At 44.6% G+C, this 21,188-nt stretch overlaps 1 protein-coding gene and 1 non-coding gene across 2 annotated transcripts in view; one reads left to right on the forward strand and one right to left on the reverse strand.

Annotated features, from left to right (window-relative positions):
* The window catches only part of LOC126106689 (pinopsin-like), a 163,604-nt gene that overhangs the window by 117,884 nt on the left and 24,532 nt on the right, over positions 1-21,188 (forward strand). The window lies entirely within an intron of this gene.
* On the reverse strand, positions 5,856-5,930 carry Trnas-aga (transfer RNA serine (anticodon AGA)). The gene has a single exon. It is a non-coding gene; the product is annotated as a tRNA-Ser (tRNA).

Raw genomic sequence — 21,188 nt, forward strand, 5'->3', positions numbered from 1 at the left:
CCTACACAGTAGATTCTGGGTTTCCAAAAACGACATGATACGCGAGCAAAAAACATGTTCTAAAATTCTACAACAGATCAATGTCAGAGATGCCTATAGTTTTGCGCATCTGCTCGACGACCCTTCTTGAAAACTGAAACTACCTGTGCTCTTTTCCAATCATTTGGAACCTTCCGTTCCTCTAGGGACTTGCCCCCTTCTAACAGCCGTGTACCGCAAGTTCTTTCGCGTACTCTCTGTAGAATCGAATTGGTATCCCGTCAGGTCTAGTGGACTTTCCTCTGTTGAGTGATTCCAGTTGCTTTTCTATTCCTGATGAAAGCTGGTTCTGCCCTGGTGCCAGTGGTGGACTTGTCTCGGTTAGGAGTCCAGTTGAGACCCCGCCACCAACCTAACTGCATGCCAGATGCACTGCACCTACACCTATGGTGCGATTCCGTGAGGCAACAGCTGTATTCTTGTGGGTATCCCACGCACCTTGACTGCGTGTCTGTACGTCAATCTGGTGACCTGACCTGTTATGCTGCCACTCACGAACAGCACTCCACGGGTGTTTCCCGCCGGGATAACGCTCGCCCACATGCCACAGGGTGTCATCATGGTGCCTTGGCCTGCACGGTCACCAGGCCACATGTGGAGCATCATCGGACGATCCCGCATTGACCGGACAGCCGTGGAACTCCATCCCACAAACTGACGTCAGGCAGCTGTACAGTGCAAGCACGTTTGCACGTTTGCATTCAACATTCTGGCGGTTACACCGGTTATTAATGTATCAGCAGTTCACATTCGCCATGGCGTACCTCGCACTTACATTAACCTCCAATCTTGGAATGTTAATCACTTAAATATGTTATTTAGACGAATGTATTCCCGAAATTTCATTACTATACATCAATTATTTTCTGGTGTTGCGATTTTTTTTCTGTCAGTTCATTACACAACTGTGAAGGCAAAGGAAACAGTCACTTACCCACGTCGATATACCTGCGTTCCGAGCAACGAATGGGAACTATCGTCGTTCTAAATTGCGTCGCAGACGAAAATATACTTATCACGGACAAAATGCACTACCTGACCGACATGTAAACCGACGTCTATACTGTGTAGACGGATCATAATCCTACAACTAATGAGAGCCAGTTCGGAACACTCGGCAAAAGCTCATTAGCAGCGAGGCGAGGCTAGTAAGCTACGAAACAGCGGTTCAGCTGATACATCTGTGCGTTACACGGGCCATTCATCGATCCTCTGCGGTCTGCCTGCCAAACGCGTTAGCAGCCGAGCCGCCCCTTCTTCGCTACGTATAACTTTGTGCAGTTGTCGCATCAGTCACGAATACCGTGAACACTGGGCTATCTGAAGCGTTAACTAGTCCAGAGTAGTACTTCGTGACATCATGGTCGTAGTGTGTTCGGCAATGACGACTGCATTGTCTCCACTATCAATGGCTGGAATACTTTTCACTGTATAAGGTGTATCAAATCCATTATCCCAGCTTCATCTGCCGCAATACTTGAACAGACACAGGGCCTTAAATTGTCTCCCTCTGCAACGGAAGTAGGTTAGCTAGGTCTTAGAGAACTTCAGATAATTCAAGATATACCAAGCAATTTATTCCAACACTTTGTTGTTCTACACTTGAACATCATAGACCGATTCCATGAGATACATTCACTCCCACCATGCAAGATGTAAATTGGATGTGTGGAAAGTGGCTCCAGTCAGTTCATCCCACTCTCAAGTGCCAACAATTCCGGAGTAGAAGGTGTTTCTAAAGTTCACGAGTAACACAGTTAACGGTGAAAGAACTGCAGTATCTTCCTCCTCATTGATGAGTTCACCACCAAGTGACTACAAGGCAATTACGCGACTTTACAATACGCTGTTAATGATTGCAACTAGGCGTCACGTTTACCAGTCCAGTTGCTTTCCCGCCAACACTTCAATCTCACTTACAAGATCACTCTTGTACATTATAAACTTCTCAGCCGTTGTATATAGTAACGCACTTTCTGTAAAAGCTCACACCACAATTACAAAAAAATACTCCATTTAATAAAATGAAAATAATACCCCTATATAAACACGAGTTCAGTGAAGTTATTTTGTCTGCTCACATAGGAGAACAGGACAGGGAATGCTGGACAGCTACAGTCTGGCTGGAATGTGGAAGGCGGGCTGTAATGACGGTGACGGAAGTCTGCTTTTCCTGGGAGGACGCTCAGGATGACTGCAGATCATTTCCCCTCTAGTTGTGTGGAACAGTGTGCACAGATTTACATAGTTTCCGTCCATACAAGTTTCTCAAGTTTCTTTTCTTGAGTTAGTATTATCAGTAACTCGTAACTCATATCTGTGTTCCGCGTAGCGTCAGTGCACTGTGTCGAAAATAGAAAATAACCCTCCCCTGCCCCCCCCCCTCCTGCTTCGCTTCTCTGTGTTATACCCTGTAGTTGCCTCTCCTAACATAGTGGTAGTGTGGTAGATAGAGTGGGGAATCACGTGGTCACAGACGTATGAGGAAGGGAAGGGAAGTGCATGGACACAGTCTGGCGACCTATCTTCCCTCGCGTTTCTACCATCCGTCCCCGCCCCCACCATGTTACATTCACAGAAAACAGTTTACCGGTTAATAAAGCTCTACTGCACTTCCACGTGATACATTTGATAGTTGTGATTAACCCACTTCATTTAACAGTAAACATTAATACTACACTATTAAAACACTAATTTTTATAATCAGCAGCCCTTACATTCCATGCAACGCGGAAACTATTAGTCCTAGAAAAAAATTGAATAGGACATTTTCTGTAGGAAATTTAATGAAGTTTAATTTTGTACTGGGACAGACATTCGCTAGAAGCCCCGGTTTTCGAGAAATTCGAGAAAAACATAGAGAACTTACCTTTATAATCACACTCCACCCCTACACTCACACCACACCAATGGGGATTTTTAGTGTGTTGTTCACTGTACTACTTCCTACCATTGTACAAGAATTTGTGACTACACGAACTTTTACCATAATTTTCCTTTGTTGGTTGGACTAACAATGGCATTGTCGTAGGGAGCCCCCCCGCGAAGGTGTTGAGGAGGTTACTGTTTTGCCGCACGTGAAAAAGCGGAACCCTTTTAGGCCGCATGCGGTCACCAGGGGTCGGCACACTCGTACATAGTGGCTCTCCTGGGGACACGCGTACTTGTGGGTGCTACGCGGCTATTCGCACGTAGCACACAGGCACACTAAGTGTTCTCGTCCTGTCAGACGGTGTAGTACGGCGTTGCACTAGTCTACGGGACAATTTTATGAGAGTAACTCTAATGCAAACTTTTGAAGGGCGAGGGTGGGGTTGGGGGCAAAACATTTACGCAATACTGACTGATATCCGTAGTTGCTACGCTGCGGTATGCCCGTTGAAAGATCCGCACCTAAAAATTGGAAAATTGCACAAGTCGCACCAATACCCGAGAAAGGAAATAGGAGTAATACGCTGAATTACAGAGCCATATCGCTAATGTCTATCTGCCGTAGAATTTTGAACGTATACCGTATTCAAATGTTATGGGTTACCTCGAAGAAAACGATTTATTGACAAGCAACCAACAAGAATTCAGGAAACATCGTTCATGTTAAACACAAGCGACTTTTAATCGAATTGAATGCTTACGAAGTATCGTCCCAGTTGTGCAACAGGATTCGTGATTTCCTGGCACAGACTTCATAGTTCGTAGTAATTGACGGAAAGTCATCGAGTAAAACGGAAGTAAAAGAATGGTTCAAATGGCTCTGAGCACTATGGGACTTAACATCTATGGTCATCAGTCCCCTAGAACTTAGAACTACTTAAACCTAACTAACCTAAGGACAGCACACAACACCCAGCCATCACGAGGCAGACAAAATCCCTGATCCCGCCGGGAATCGAACCCGGGAACCCGGGCGTGGGAAGCGAGAACGCTACCGCACGACCACGAGATGCGGGCAAAACGGAAGTAATATCTGGCGTTCCGGAAGGAGATGTTACGGGCCTTCTGGTGTTCCTGATCTACGTAAACGATTTAGTAGCTAATCTGAGTAGCCCTCTTAGACTTTTTCCAGATGATTTTGTCATTTGCAGTCTTATAAAGTCATCAGACGATCAAGACAAGATATCTGTATGGTGCGCAAAGTGGCAGTTGACTCTAAACACTGGGAAGTATGAAGTCATCCACATGAGTATTAATAGGAATCCGCTATATTTCTTCTACAAGATAAAATGCGCAAACGTAAAGACTGTAAAGTCAGCTAAATACTTACGGATTACAATTACGAACAACTTAAACAGGAACGATCACATAGATAGTATTGTCGAGAAAGATAACCAAAGACTATGATTTATGGACAGGACACATAGAAACTGCAAGAAGAGACTGCCTACACCACGTTTGTCCGCCATTTTCTGTAGCATTGCTGTGAGGTGTGCGATCCACATTACATAGGATTGACAGAAGACATGGAAATAGTTCGAAGAAGGGCAGCTCGTTTTGTATTATCACGAAATACGGGAAAGATTGCCACAGACATGATACGTAAATTGGGGTAGCAATCATTAAAACAAAGGCGATGTTCGTTTGCGGCAGGACATTTTCACGAAATTTCAATCAGCAAATTTGTCCTCAGGGTATGAAATTATTTTGCTGGTGCCCGCCTACATAAAGAGGAATGGTCATCATAATTAAATAGGCGAAATTAAAGCTCGCACGGAAAGATTTCAGTGTTCGTTTTTCTCACGTGCTGTCCTGAAAGTAGTGTGAAGGCGGTCTGAAGAATCCTCTGCTAGGCACTTAACTGTGAACTGCGGAGTAATGAAGTATGTTGTAGATGCAGACTCTCACTGCAACTCCATCGCCCGTCGCCCTTGTGGTGACTCAGTACGGAGCGAGAGTCCTGTCTGAGCGGGATGTAGCTGGTTGGACGTTGTACTTGTTCCGCCGAGGCCGTCCTCGTGTACTCGCATTTGAGTGGCGCGTTGGGCACGCAGCACGATCGAGCAGAAACAAGGGTCGCATCCAGCATATTTGCCGTGTCGCTAGAATAAACGTGCTGTTCGCCCGGGAACACGGGGCTGAACAGCCACTCCTGGCGGAGCGCGCGGCCGTTCGAGTTGTCGGTAGAGGGGCGTTTGCATGGAGCGGGCTGTCTCTGAAAGTGTCGCGGAACCACTGATGTTGGGGGATCTTCCGCGTGAGCTCGAATGACTGTAGTTTTACCTTCACGATCCTGTCTCGAGATATAATGTACTGAATGACAGTTTTAGGATCGTATGCTCTCGGAATTTCAACAGTAGGCCGCCCCTGTTGTGAACTGTTCCTCTCCGGCATCGCCTGCCGTTTACTGCTGCAGTGAAAGCGACGGCAGCAGGCGCTGGTCGCCTCTGTTCGCTCCAGTACCGGCCGAATGAGAGTCTGGTGAGCCACCCCCTCCGTAGCTGGATTACACTGCGTCAGGAGTCTTCCAGTGACTATAAGTGTGGTATCTGGCTTTTATACAGTTTCTTTATGCTGTCGTTCCCTTGCATTCTCACCGTGAGCACACTGACAGACACTCGATGGATCTGAATTTTTCCAGTAATTATACGTCAATGGTGTATTCATCTAGTAACGGGATTTTTGTCTCTATATGTTCAGGCTCGACTTCCACTACGTAAACCAAACGGGGATCCTCTGTAGGTCTTCTTGCGCTTCGCTAGAATTTTCTAGCGTTGCGACTCACTCGTACGTATACACATCAGCATCATTTGCAAGCAGTCCCAACATTCCAGAATGAGATTTTCACTCTGCTGATATGAAACTTCCTGGCAGATTAAAACTGTGTGCCCGACCGAGACTCGAACTCGGGACCTTTGCCTTTCTCGGGCAAGTGCTCTACCGACTGAGCTACCCGAGCACGACACACGCCCCTTCCTCACAGCTTTAGTCCTGCCAGTATCTCGTCTCCTACCTTCGAAACTTCACAGAAGCTCTCCTCCGAACCTCGGAAGGTAGGAGACGAGATACTGGCAGAAGTAAAGCTGTAAGGCAAAGGTCCCGAGTTCGAGTCTCGGTCCAGCACACAGTTTTAATCTGCCAGGAAGCTTCAGTCCCAACATTACCCACATCTTTTGCACAGGGTGATTACATGATGCTGTTACAGACTTTCAGGGATGGTGCAGGATAAAGGGGCTGGCTCTGAGCACTATGGGACTTAACTTCTGAGGTCATCAGTCGCCTAGAACTTAGAACTAATTAAACCTAACTAACCTAAGGACATCACACACATCCATGCCCGAGGCAGGATTCGAACCTGCGACCGTAGCGGTCACGCGGTTCCAGACTGAAGCGCCTTTAACCGCACGGCCACATCGGCCGGTGTAGGATAAAGGGTAAATGAAGGGTAAATGTATCAGTCTGAAGTAAGGGACCTTCGTCCGGCAACGACCGAATGGAAATTTATAAGCGAAAATCGTTCTGGTACCGCTGGCAATGCAATACGTGTACTGGTAATGTCTTTTCTAAGGCTGTAGGGTGGGCAGCTTTCAGGGGTTCTGTTATGAACCGAAACAAGGAGAAAATGCTCAGTAAGCACGGGCTCTAGAATGCGTACAGTAAGAACCATGAGCGCTTGTTCACCTTCGCTGCTGTGAAACACATCTCTTCTGCTGAACACGTTCCCATAGGTCTCAAGGTAAGCATTCCAGAGCCCATACACAATCGAAATTTTTTCCCTCTTTTGATGCATTCTAACACTTCTGAAAATTGGCAGTTGGCAACTCCATGCACTCTTAGCAGCAACGGTACAGGTACATGTATTCCAGTGTCACAGATATCAGAACGGTTTTCGCATGTAACTTTGACTCTGTCATTGTCGGACGAGGGTGTCGCAGTTGAACTTGATACACTTTTGCCCTTCATCCTCCATCATCTATGAAAGTCTGTATCAGCATCACATAAACACGCTCTATACTTTATGAACAGTAACGGTTCTATGACTTAATCTTTTGATCTGATGTCATTAAATTTTCCTGGAGACATACTGAGTCTCAGATTTATTTTCGATAAGGATAGAAGCTGAAGTAACGAACTAAAATTTGCACCGAGGCTGAAGTGCCAACTGGAGCTTCTATTAAGGAGGGCCTTGGTGCAGCGTACAGCGGATAACACAGCTGCCTAATAAGCAGGGGGCTCAAGTTCACGTCCCGCTCTTCGCACGAATCGTAATTCGTTAGTTCAGATTCTACCCTTACCAATTCTATAACGATGACTTGGGTTCAGCCCGAATCTACTTTACAAGCTTTGTTTTATTAAACTCTTGGCCGTCCTTGGGTGCATTCTAATCTCTGCATGTTCCTTTCCCTTGGCGCCTGCTATTTCCAACATCGTTCTACGCCTCTAACATTCGAGCGCTTGCCACCTGGCTACGGCAGTATTACTCACTGGGCCCGCATCCGGGCGACGTCGGGTGAAACCCTGTTCCGCACATCCACAGTTATGTCTTCCGTGGTCTCCTTGAATCGCTTATGCTGAATGCTGGGACGCTTCCTCTGGAATGGACGCGGCTGCCCTCTGTGCCCACCTTCTCCAGTGCGGGCTTCTGCAGCGTCTCTAATCAAATGGCACGTTTTACGCTAACCATGATTTCTGCCTCCAGTTTTCCTACACCTTGGATTTTACTTACATCCCACACACCATTCCGCATATACACTGTAACGAATTTGTTTATCTCCTCCACGCCAGTATTCCGTGATGAAAGTGCTCTTCTCTTAAAGAAATTTTTATTCACCTTTGGCAATTAAGTACAGATATCGTCCATAATCGGAACATCTTCTGCAATCTTGCTCAATGAGAGAATGGTTCTCCCCCTGTTTCTACAATGCCCATGTTTATCTAGTCACTACTCACATTTATGCTTCACTTCCTGAAATTTTCCTTATTTGGTTAATCCTCAACATAAATTCTGTGTACTTGGACGCAGATTCTGTGTCAAGTAGGGCGTCGATTCTATCCGGCCGTTCATCTAATTCCTCCTGAACCTTCGTGAGACAGGGCTATACTTTCCGCTAATCTTATCACTGGTATTTGTTCCGCTAGCATCTGTACTCGTCTTTTGATATATTCTCTCACTTTTTCCACTGGTTGCAAATCGTGTACGTTAAGAAACGCTGCTTATGAGCTGCACACCTCAACAAAAGTTTGGAATATCATAGGCTTTACTACAATGCCTTTTTATAGTGCATCCACTGAGGTTTGTACAATGCCTTATTACCAAAATAAACACAATTCCTTCTGAAAACAATAACAATTTTGGTTACTTACAAAAAATCATTACAAAACCAGGCTGTCTCCTAAATGTACATCTTGATAACAAAACACTGAAAATCTTAATCTTATAATGATGACTATCACTCTTGAGTAGTATGTCCTCGTTCCTCGCAGAGTGGAAGAACTCACTTCCACTCTGCGAGGAATGAGGAATGTTCTGGAAGAGACCGCCAAGTTCATCGTGCGGTATGAGGTCCCGCTCCCCACTGGTAGCTTCAGCCAGGTGGATCCGGACGCTGTGCGGTGGCCACCTTCAACGCGTCCCATGCATGCTCAGTTGCATTCGTGTCTGGGGCCTGTGCTGGCCAATGCATTCGGTTGATATTGCAACTTTGAAGGTACTGAGACACTGATAGAGTAAGGTGCGGTCTTGCATTGCCATCGACTAGGATGAGCTTGTCACGGACTCCAATCGTTTGTATGACCTCTTGGAGGTATCGGAGACCAGTCAAATTGCCGTAGTTGGAAATTACAGGGTTTGGCATCCCATCATTATCTTCGTCAAGAGCATTACACTTCCAACGGCAAACGAATGGACTTTTTGAATGTATCTGTTTTCCTGGTGTCATCTAGCGCTTCTCCAAACCCTAACACGTCTAGTGTCCGGCCCCAAATCGATCGAGGCCTCGTCACCAAACATGACATTATCCCATTGTGCAATGATCCAGTGTTGATTTGCAAGAACTCAGATACTTCGACTGCGTCGGTTCCGTTGGCTCGGTGCAAAATTTCTCATTGATCATCTGGAATGAAGACACGCTGGTATAATCTTCTATGCACTGTTTGGTCTAAGATACAAATCCTTGTTGCTCGCCGGCCGGTGTGGCCGAGCAGTTCTAGGCGCTACAGTCTGGAACCGCGCGACCGCTACGGTCGCAGGTTCGAATCCTGCCTCGGGTATGGATGTGTGTGATGTACTTAAGTTACTTAGGTTTAAGTAGTTCTAAGTTCTAGGGGACTGATGACCTTAGAAGTCAAGCCCATAGTGCTCAGAGCCATTTGAACCATTTTGAACCTTGTTGCTCACGCGACATCATTTCGAATATTTCTGGCACCTGATGTTGGGAGCCTGCGAGCCGACAGTTGGAGAAAACGATATTGCACTGGTGTTGTCACACGAGGACGTTCACTGCGATGTCTGATACTTCACATTTCCGATCTCTGAGTTGTGTCGGCTGCTATAGAAGTCAGCACCAGCACAAACAAGCAAGGAGAGATGTTGCGATGGCTGGTGGCAGGAATCCAAAATGATCTGTACATAACACTTTATTTCTAAAAAGGAAAGAAACATAACTTATCGTTGTGAGGTGGCTTCGTCTGCTTACTATATTCAATTGCTTTTGCACCCTATTACTACTCTCAGAAGGCTGGATAAGTATCGTCTTCCTATTACTCAGTGCTGATGTTCTCGAAGTCTGCGACCGACCTCGTGGCCGACCAGCGGTGGGTCGGAGCAGCGCTGACGGGGGGCGCTGCAGTCCCTGGGGTGCGGCGGTGCCGCTCTCACCATTGGCGCGCGGGTCAGCGCCTTCTCGATGACGTTCGCGACGCTACGCTGGTCTGTGTGCAGTCGATGTTTTAGGACTGCACACTACGTAGTTTCTCTATACGTTAGACACACCGCTGTGAGAGATATGTTACCGATCGCTACCATCTTGCTGTGTCTGACCTGATGTAGTAAAGACCCTATCATGACTCGGTCAAAGTGTCGTATGCCTCTACTTGGCGTGTTACTGCAGTTCTGAACACAAACTGAACGGAGCTCTTGTTGGTACTGGACTGCTCGCGGTGTGTCGCTGCGCCACCAGTATGTTTACATCATTGATAAACGGCCACGAAGCATCCCAGCAGTAGACACCGTCCAGTATATGGGCTCCAACTGGATACTGCATGAAGTGTCTGGGTCAACGACACCTCTAGTCCAGTATACTACAATTTACGATAGTATTCAAAACCTTTGTTCAGCAGTGTATCATTTTACCGTACTCCTTTCCTTAAGGTTAACTTTTCCCTTTCGTTCTTCATTTTTATCACCCCCACATTGTGTGCATGGACGCTGTAGATTACTCGACTGTTCCTACAGTTTAATGTTCAAATGTGTGTGAAGTCCTAAGGGACCAAACTGCTGATATCATCGGTCCCTAGACTTACATGCTACTTAAACTAACTAAAACTTATGATAAAAACAACACACACTCCATGCCCGAGAGAGGACTCGAAGCGGTTTAATTACTTTCTTGTTAGGATTTTGACTTTCAGTACGCCTTTCATTACAGAATGCTGTCTCTCGGACAACAAATCATATAAAAGATATCTCGGTTTTATTATTCAACCTTCTTTCATTACTATGAACAAGGATAGACTTGCTTTTCTGTATCTTGTGTATCTTGTCAGTTTCTTAAGCCAAACTTAACTTCATCCAGTACCACTTCAATTTTTTTCACTATACTTCTTCTTTATTTTTCAAGGTCTGAAATGTTAGACTGGTCATTCGATAATCCGCCCACCGATTCACATTAGACCTTTCTAAGGTATCCTGACAATATTTTTCTGGAAATCTAATGGTTGACCCACTGTTTCATACATGTGGGATACTATTTTTACCACAAGTTCTTTCATCGTACAACTCTTTGAAGTTCTCATTCCGTTCAGATGCCCTCTCTTCTATAATTATCAGAGATTTTCACTGTTCCTCTCCAAAGTATACCCTTTACTTTGCTAAAATTACTTTCAAGAATCCTTCATCCTTGGCCAAATTTTCCTTTGAGCATTTCTTTCGGAGTATTTATTACAAATACCTCTCTCTCTCTCTCTCTCTCTCTCTCTCTCTCTCTGGCACATACACATCTTTACTAATTATGCTTCTTTCTGTTTTAATTTTTTTCTGTGCAAACTTTACTTCCAACTTCTCACGTAATCGACTGCACTTTTTGTGGTAACAGTATTTCCTTACTTATTTACAGCTAACTGTCGCCAACTTACAAATGAGTATATACAGTAAAAAATATTAAGCTTAATCAGAGAATTATTCTCTTTACGTCATGAACTACTAAGTGTAATGTAAAACTTATTCTAGCTAGCAGTAGCAGAACGTAGAAAACACATTTTCAGTTTGCTATGAAGTCCACTTCTTTCCTGCCAAGCATCATGTGAGTGACAGAAATACCGTTATTTACTCTATTGATATTCAAATTCATTATTAATTAAAAATTATCGAAGTAATTTGTAGTAAGGTAATTAGTACACATAATTTGTTATGTAGAACTGTATGTATAGTAACAATGAAGACGGATAGCATCATATGCCCCCCACGGTTCAGTGTGAATCCTGACACTTTTCTCATTGAAGGTCAGCCGGGTTCCCATTAGGAGAGCTATTGAGTGAATGCAGCATCAAACAGGACATACGGCTAAAGCTCGATCAGTCGATAAACCAAGGCATTATGGTTTGTTATTCTGTGCTCGTTATGTCAAAATTTTGTAAATCACACCCAACTTTAGTCCTACGTGATTCAAACATAAATTTCTGCCCTTCAGCTAAAAGTAGCGGAGTAATACTACATGGAATCCTGAACTCGGGTAAACAAAAACGCATCGCTTGGAAGAAGGGAACAACATTTCTTAATACCCTACAGAAACGTAATAAGATTTTGTCTTTCGAACTGAAAGAGAATTAGCAATCGTTGTGACCGCTTTTATAGAACATTTCCACGTACACGAGGTGCTTTTTTTAACTGTAATTTTTTTATTTCTGACTAACCTTTGTATGAAGTGCTATATTTTACCCCTCATAATGCCGAGATTGCATGATACTCTATACCTGACAATGAACAGGTTTAGTAACAAAAATTTTTGAAGTCCGGAAGATGACACTATATCTCTCGAAACCAGGTATAAAAATCAAGACGAATTTATGCGATCTTGGCGACTGGAAGCTTTTTACCATTAAAAAGAAACTTGTAAAAACGGCCATGATTATGAATGTTGATTGCAGCAGTGTCGTGCTGCTAGGCCTACCTCAGGAAGTGAATGAGCAGGGCACCGTCAGCTTCTCGTGTCATTAAATGAGTTCTTTGCGACGCAGTGCTGTACTCCAGGGAAAAACCGAATTAGGGCTCCTCTGTTATTAAGCAGACTGGCCTCGGAGGCTCGAGTCTCCATCCGGCCACCCTTGGTTTAGGCTTTCCGCAGTTTCCCTAAATTATTTCAGGCAAACTCCGGGATGGTTTCTACTGTGAGGCCGTGGCCGACTACCTCCTCCGTCGTTTCTTTGTCAGTCTGGACCTGGAAGTATCTAACTACCAGCGTACAAGGTGTTTCAAAGTCTTTGCGTCAAACGTCTGGGAGTGGTAGATCTCGTCACGGGGAACAAATTGGCTCAAATGGCTCTGAGCACTATGGGGCTTAACTTGTAAGGTCATCAGTCCCCTAGAACTTAGAACTACTTAAACCTAACTAACCTAAGGACATCACACACAACCACGCCCGAGGCAGGATTCGAACCTGCAACCGTAGCGGTCGCGCGGTTCCAGACTGTAGCGCCTAGAACCGCTCGGTCAACAAGGCCGGCGGGGAACAACTTCTGCAACAGACAAAATGTTCGTCGATGGTAGGTCACAGTTCGTGTTCACCGGCCGCGGAACGACGAGATTTCACCAGGGAAACAGGGTCTAACGGACAGGTGTGCTGCATACTGCCTACCACAGTAAACTGCTAGAGCTATTTGTAAGAAGAATACCACAAGAATGAGTGTGTGTAAGCGAAGAAATTATGTTAGAAGCGAGTCAGGAATTTTAATTTTGCTCGGCCCAGTACATTTCACACGGAGCAACCCCTACGCCCTACCACCTGTCATGGGCACAACCTATACAAAAGAATGCCTAGGGTCAGCAGACAATTTATCTCTAACAACAGTTGTTCTAAGTGACATGAGATACCACCTGTACGCGTTTGATGCGAAGACTTCGACACACCCCATACGTGAATTATGTTTCCTGTTCTTAAATTTTAATACCACGACGTGTCCAGTACCTTTATGAAACCATCAACAGGTGAACAAAACTACTACTGGTAGCTCCACCACCACTGGTGCTACTGCTGTTACACCTCGTCATGGCGCTTCTAGCTGGTGGTGTAACGGTTGCGGTCAGTACACGTGTGACGCCGTAGGAGGCGGAGTGTTCAGTGCTGGCTCTGGGTGAAACCAAGCTAATTGTTGAATGTTTTTATCGACCACCCGATTCTTGTTTGAATGACTCTCGAACTCTCATAATAGGTCAAGAGTCATTCAAAGCAAATCTACGGTCAGTGGCAAGTAAAATCCCAAATAACGCCTTATTATTTGGAGGTGACTTTAACCTACCGAGTATAGACCAGGACGCCAGCGGATTCATTGCGGTATGGTACAGACAGACAGACAGACAGTCACGCAAAGTAGTTTTGAACACGTTTTCTGAAAACTGTCTTCAGCAGCTAATTCGGCTGCCCACACGAAGTGGAAATATCTTGGACCTCTTGGACCTCATAGCAACAAAGAGACAGACCACACCTTATCGATAGCTTCAGTGTACAGAGGGTGATAAGTGATCATGATCTCATCGTAACGACTATGGTTACGGAAGTTAGTAATTCGGTCGAGGCTCCTAGGACACTATTTCCGCCAGAATGAGCAGATAAACAGTTGTTATCGTCCCACTTAGAGAATGGACTGACATCATTTAGTTCCAGCAGCATGGCATTGTGGGTCCGCCTTGCTGTGAAACATTTCTGTTGTTTATTTATTTATTTCCAAACGAGTTTCAGCGACGACATCGCTATCAGCAGTGGGCTGTGGCTCTAAAACATGCTAACATAGCAACTTATAAACAATGTAAAACATGTGATTCTTCCGTTTCTCCCGGCGTATTTGTTGCTCGAACAGTCCACGGCTATACTGCCGGTCCATAGTGCCCAACGGGCACAATATTTCGGCGATCAGACACGTCGCCATCGTCAGGTGCGCTGACGAACTGAGCTCCTGAGGGCGGGCGGCCGATTTAAGTCCGCTCCCCCCGCGGGCCGCTCTCTTCGCCGTCCGCGCCCGCGCGCCGCCGGTCGCGAAGACGTGGGCGTCGGAATCTGCCGTGTCGTAGCGTCGACGTGCTTGCTGCGTCCGCCCTGGTCGCCAGTTCGTGCTTCTCGCTGAGAGTCTTCTTAAACATTGTGCCCGTTGGACACTATGAACCGGCAGTATAGCCGTGGACAGTTCGAGCAATGTAAAACATTATTACAAGCGTACTGTTTGGTGCTAAATGTGGTTTCTTTGAACATTTTCATAATACCTTATTTACTTTACGTCACAGCATGGATTCTGACATTGTTGTCGCTGTTTCCGGCATATTTTCTGCGATTTTTTCATCGCGGTTGTCCTCGGCATACATCATGTCATCTACGACTGTAATAGCAACTGTTAATAAACAAATACGAAACGCGAACTTACAAGGTGACAATTATTGAACTATATGAAATAAAATCGCCATAACTTCTGAACGGTTTGCGTCGGAAAGTTCAAGCTGCACGGTTGGCCGCGGAGCATGATGGGAATTAGTATGCGCATGTGCGTTTGGTTTAGCGACGAAGCCCACTTTCATTTGGATGGGTTCGTCAATAAGCAAAATTGGGGAGTTTTCGGCCTGAGAATCCACATTTCGTGATCGGGAAGTCTCTTCACCCCTAACTGGTTATTGTGTGCTATGCGATGTTCAATCACGGAATAATCTGTGCGATATTCCTTGATGGCACGATGACTACCCAACGGTTTGTGAACGTTTGGAAGATGACTTCATCTCCATTATCCAAAGTGACTCTGATTTCGACAAGATGTGGTTCATGCAGGACGGAGCTCGACTCCATCAAACCAGGAGTGTGTCTGATGTCCTGGAAGAACACTTTGGAGACCACACTCTGGCGCTGGGGTACCCAGTGGCCACTGCCATGGGCCTCGATTGGCCGCCATATTCTACGCTTCTGAACACATGTGATTCCTTTGTGTGGGACCATATTGAAGACAAGATCTACACCAATAATCCCAAACCACTGCTGCTCTGAAAACAGCCATTCATGAGGTCATAGACAGCATCGATGTTCTTACACTTCAGCAAGTCGCGCAGAGTTTCCCTATTCGCCAGCGCCACATCATCGCCAATGCTGGCAGGCATATCACACATGTCATGACCTAAATATGAATATCTCTAGTGACGTTTACATGTCGAATAAAGTGTGTGCACGCCGTAGTTTGTAAATAATTTACGTTTTTTTCACATTGTTCAATAACTGTCACTCTGTGTGTGCCAGCGTTATACAATTGCGGTAGCGTTGTGGATAAAGTTTTGGTGTGTACGACGTTGTTACGTAGTTTGCCATGTACTCACATTTGTTAGACGGCTTGCAGCCGCTTTTGGACGCAGAAAAACAAAACTTTGCTCCTTGTTCGTAATCCAATACATCACGCTATCTTCCGTTTAGCGTGTGTCGCGAGAAATGTGTCGCCTCTGTGTGTGTGATGCGGGATTAGTTTGTGTGTGTTTGTGTTTTTGTGTGTGTGTGTGTGTGTGTGTGTCAGCTCTCTTTGAGCGGTAAAGAATGTGTTGTTGTAAAGTGTCGTGTTTTCGATTATTAGTTTTTCCCTTCCACTACAGCCTTTTGTAGTAATAATTTTCTTTTATTGTTAGTTTTCGGTATAAACTGTTGCTGTATTTGAGGATATGTAGATCAGTTTCGATAGTAGAAGAATTGTAGTTTTTTATTCATTATGTGTTCCGCGAAAGTGGAAACTGTGCTTGACTCTTTAGAGCTCTGATGTTCTCTGTGTACATTGTTCAGAGATTTCTGCTTGTTTGTCCTATGCATTGGGCCTGAGATGAGGTACACGTGAGTTGGTATTTTCCGGCTTCGCTGACTTTTTGTGAGGTTCCTTTTCCTGGTCTTAGCCTTTGTTGAACTGTGTTGTTTGTTCTGAATGTTACTGCGATCCCTTGCATTTTCGATATGTTCCCAATTCTATGTGCAATTTTATTACTGTATCTCATTGCGTACCATCTTGTTCTTTTTAACAACGGCAACAATCGCAAAAACCATGCTGTGACGCAATGTAAAAAGCTGTAATGAAACTACTCACAGAAAAATATTTGGAACCAAACACTACACAAATAATAATGTTTTGGAATGTTAATAAGTACGCTATTTTTGAACGTTTTAGTATTAAAGAACCCAGTAATGATAGCAATATTGTCGCTGAAATTGGGGAATAAATAAATAAATAACAAGAGTTTTTTGCATTAAGGTGAACTCACAATACGATAGTGTTGTTTTTTTGCGAACACGGTCCAGTGGAAGTATTTCAAGATAAAATTATTATTTAGTTCCAGTATGAAGAACGTAGAGAAATTACTGGCAAAGTTTAAATGGATTGTCATTCATACACTGGAGATGTACGTCCCAGCTAAGTGGATTAAGAACGGAAATGACCCACATCTACGTGTACGTGATTTCTCTGCTATTCACAATAAAGTGCCGTGGCTTAGCAACGAAATTTCGGAAATGCTGAGGCAGCAGAGGCCGTTGCACTCTGAGTTTAAAAGAGAGAACGTAAATGAAGATAGGCAAAGATTGTTAGATGTAGATGTAGATGTAGATTCGTGCGTCTATGAAAAGGTCCAAGCGCGAAGTGTACAACAACCACCGTCATACCTTAGCAAAAGATGTAGCCGAGGACCCGAGGAAACTGTGGTCCTGTGTAAAATCGTTAAGCGGGTCTAAGTCTTCTATCCAGTCACTCTTTGACCAGTCTGGTGTGGTAGTTGAAGATAGCACAACGAAAGCCGAGGTTTAAAATTATGCGTTTCAGAAAATCTTCGCGCAGGAGAATCGTACAACTACACCGTCTGCCGGCCATCGAACAGCCTCCCGTATAGACGGCGTCGTTGTAAGCATCCGTGGCGTAGAGAAACAATTGAAAGAGTTGAAAACAAATAAGTAGTGAGGTACGGACGGAATCCCAGTTCGGTTTTACAAAGAGCACTGGTCCCACACCGTTGGGTGGCTTGCGGAGTATAAATGTAAATGTAAAATGTAAGTGAGCTTAATGACATTATCTGTAGAATTTTCATCTATCAGTCCGCGTCAGTCCGCGTTAGTCTGCATTCATAGCGAATCCCTCGGCCAGCACAAAGTGCCAAGTGACAGGAGAAAAGCGCAGGTGAGTCACGTATGTAAGAACGGTAAAGTGACGAACCCGCAAAATGACAGACCAGTATCCTTAACATCGGTTTGCTGCACAGTTCTTAAATCTATTCTCAGTTCGACCTTAATAAAATTCCTATAGACCGAAAAGCTTATGTCCATGAACCGACAAGGTTTCAGAAAGCATCACTGTTGTGAAACTCAGCTTGCAACAGGCAGGTTACATATTTCTAGATTTGCGAAAACGATTTTACATGGTACCCCACTGCAGACTGTTAATGTAGGGGCGAAAATACGTAATAGGTTCCCAGGTATCTGAGTGCCTCTGAGATTTCTGAAATAACAGAGGCCAGCATACTGTCCTCGAAGGTGAGCGTTTATCAGAGACAAGGGTATCGGCAGAGGTGCCACGGGAACTGTAATAGGGCCGCTATTATTTTATATGTACGTAAATGACATGATGGACAGGGCAGGCAGCAGTCTGCAGCTCTTTGTTGATGATGCTGTGGTGCACGGGAAGGTGAGTCACTGTAGGAGGATACCAGATAACTTAGAAAGAATTTCTAGTTGGTGTGATTAATGGCAGATACCTCGAAATGTAGACAAATGTAAGTTAACGCAGATGAGTAGGGGAAAACAACGCCATAATGTTCCGGTGTACCATTAGCATATCCTGCTTGACAAGTCACGTCGTTTAGATATCTGGGAGTAACGCTGCAAAGCGATCTTAGATGGAACGAGCATGTGTCAGATTGAAGGAAGACATCGAAGCAATTCAGAGGCGGACTGCTAGGTTTGGAATTGGCAGGTTCAAGTAGTACGCAAGTGTTACGAAGATGTTTCGGGAACACAAATGGCAATTCCTGGGGAGAAGGCAACGTTCTTTTTGAGGGCCACTAATCAGAATATTTAGAGAACCGGCATCTGAAGCTGACTGCAGAACGATCCTACTACCGCCTACATACATTTCGCGTAGGGACCACGAAGACAAGATACGAGGAATTAGAGCTCATACGGAGGCGTACAGACTGTAGTTCTTCCCTCGCTGTATTTGTGAGTATGTATGTAAACGTCGACATTCGACGTTTGTTTCATATTTCACCCTTGCCTGCAGAAATATCCTAGATACATGCAGCCAAGGGCAGAGATTCCCTCGGGCTGTGCCTGCTGCACCTCACGGCTTGTACTGCCTCACACCTTCACAGCAGGAACAGCCGCTTCCATGGGCGACTCTACTTCACAGCTGCTCTCTCTAAGCAGGGACCCGACTTTTGATTGGTTTTTCTTGTTGTATCAGGGATCGTTAACACACACCCAGCTTCGAGAAGATCACTAATAACGTATCTGCTAAAGAAACAGAGCGCCTACTCCAATTACGGGGTAAAAGGCGCGTTTATAAACCACTACGTACACTTGTTTTCACCTTTAGCCTGGACATCTTCATTTCCTAAAGGTACTGTCTGGGGTAGTTCACCTGAATGCCTGTTGCTCTCGAAACCTGTTTCGCCAAATGCCAGTTTTATGCGCTTAGTCTTCATTAATTTTTGAGTTTTATACTGCCACTGCTGTTATTATCAATTTTATTGTTATGTAAGTCTGCAGGCTTTCGTGTCCGTTGTCACCGAAGTTAAAATGTTCTGGGTTATTAGGCTGCGTCATGTTTCTTCTAAAATGTTCGACGTTTCGACCCCTCTGCTGGGATCTTCCTCAGGATCTTTTGGTGTCCACTATTGCTAGAATTGTTGTTAGGGACGTTAGTGGTGGTGCTATTATTGTTATTACTATTATCATAGCCAGCACCAGTACTTAACGTGACCTTATTAAGGCATGGGCAGATAATCTTTCTATTTCTATTACTACTATTATCCATAATAATAATTTTATACATTTAATAATTAAGTAAATTGGAATACATTACAAAGAAGCACCTAGTCCTATTGCACTCTACCTGCACGCACGCTATATTACACTGGCTGAGGAGCTCGTATTACTTGTAACGAATAAGATTTTGTGCACAAATACTTTAGAACTGAAAAATGAGCCCCTACATATTTACCATAATATCAGATTAGTGAATGAAAACAAGTTAATCTATTCAAGGGAACTGATTTACTTCTCTATGAGTTTCGCAATGAATTATGGTGCAAAAGTAGAGTAACTGAATTTTGTGATATGCTCTTCCAAACAAATGACTAGCAAATTCTGATTTGTGAAAATGCAAAATGAGCACGTTGAGACAATGGTTCTACATGAACTGAGTTCAGTTCACTTTTCATGTGGTCTGTACACTTCAGCTGACAATAATGACACGATCACAGTGTGTAGGAATACGCACGAGTGTGAACTCATAGATTCACTTGTGACGCAAGGCTTGAGTTCACTGACAGCCTCGTGCGAAATTCTTGTGAGCTTACTAATAGGTTGCTTATAAACCACTTAATTGGTCCGTAACGGCCACTATTAAGGCGTGTAGTGTCGGTATAAGATCGGAGTGATAGAACGGGCAGCGTACTCATTACGTGATACACCTGCGTAATGAAGAACTGTCCACTAGACGTGACGAGGGGGGGGGGGGGGGGGCAGTGCAGAACGAGGTCCGGGGAGGGGGGGGAGTGTCATGTTGTCGGTGAAGGATGAGTCAGCGACACCAAAACGGGTCGTTCAGCAGAGCTGAGTCGCTTCGCCCTGTGGACGCAGCGGCCGTCACGAAGGCAGAGACCTCGGGGTCACAGCCAGCTCCTGCAGTCCACAGTGGCTAGCTGCCGTGATTCGCGCAGTCCGTACTTCGTTGCCAGACTGCCAGTAGTGCAGCTGATGGGCGGCACACGCTGTTTCGCTCGGTGCATTGACGTGTGTCAGGTAGGGAGCATAATTCAGCAGCATCGGCCTATACGTACTGCTATTCCAGTCGGTGTGTGTAAAGGGCGAAAAGACATTCGAAAACAATGTAAAATTTTAGTATCAAATGTACTGCTTTTCACTGATCTGGCCAACAGTGAAGAAACCAACAACAATACATATTTTGCGCAAGTTCATAAAATGACTACAAAATATTGTGGTATTTCAGAATCGACTGTATTCCTTATTGGCAGTGCAGTAAACTTGATAGAATCTCTAGATATGAGCATGCGGTTTGGTTCTCTAAGGAAAACATACAAAAGTAAACGAAATTATGGAATTTAACGATTTTGACAAAAAGTTAGATCGCAGAACTTTACTTAGCTATTTCAACAGCTGAGCGTACCCTATGCCTAGAAAAATACAGGGTGACCTCGGCGAAAAAAATAATTATTGTAGCTCAGAGACGTCTGTTCTTTGACTTGTCCGCTCACACTCTTTGAGATTCAGTAAGCGTGATAATGGACGACAATTTTTAATGGAATGCATAAAAATTGCAACAGCGAGGACGAAGTTTTGTGTGCAATGTGCTGATGCTCTGCTCAGGACATAGTCTTGTAGTATACTTTGATGACCCTTGTGTCAAAATCAACGCCCAAATATATTTTACTCGACTTCAACGCAAGTAGTCGCCTAAGAGTACCTGCAGTTAGTTTCGTATAGTGGAAATCGGAGATTTGGATGATGAGTCAACTGACGAATCGCCAAAAAGAACTGCAAATTAAAACTTTT

Source organism: Schistocerca cancellata, chromosome 10, assembly GCF_023864275.1.
Source record: "Schistocerca cancellata isolate TAMUIC-IGC-003103 chromosome 10, iqSchCanc2.1, whole genome shotgun sequence".
NCBI lineage: Eukaryota > Metazoa > Arthropoda > Insecta > Orthoptera > Acrididae > Schistocerca > Schistocerca cancellata.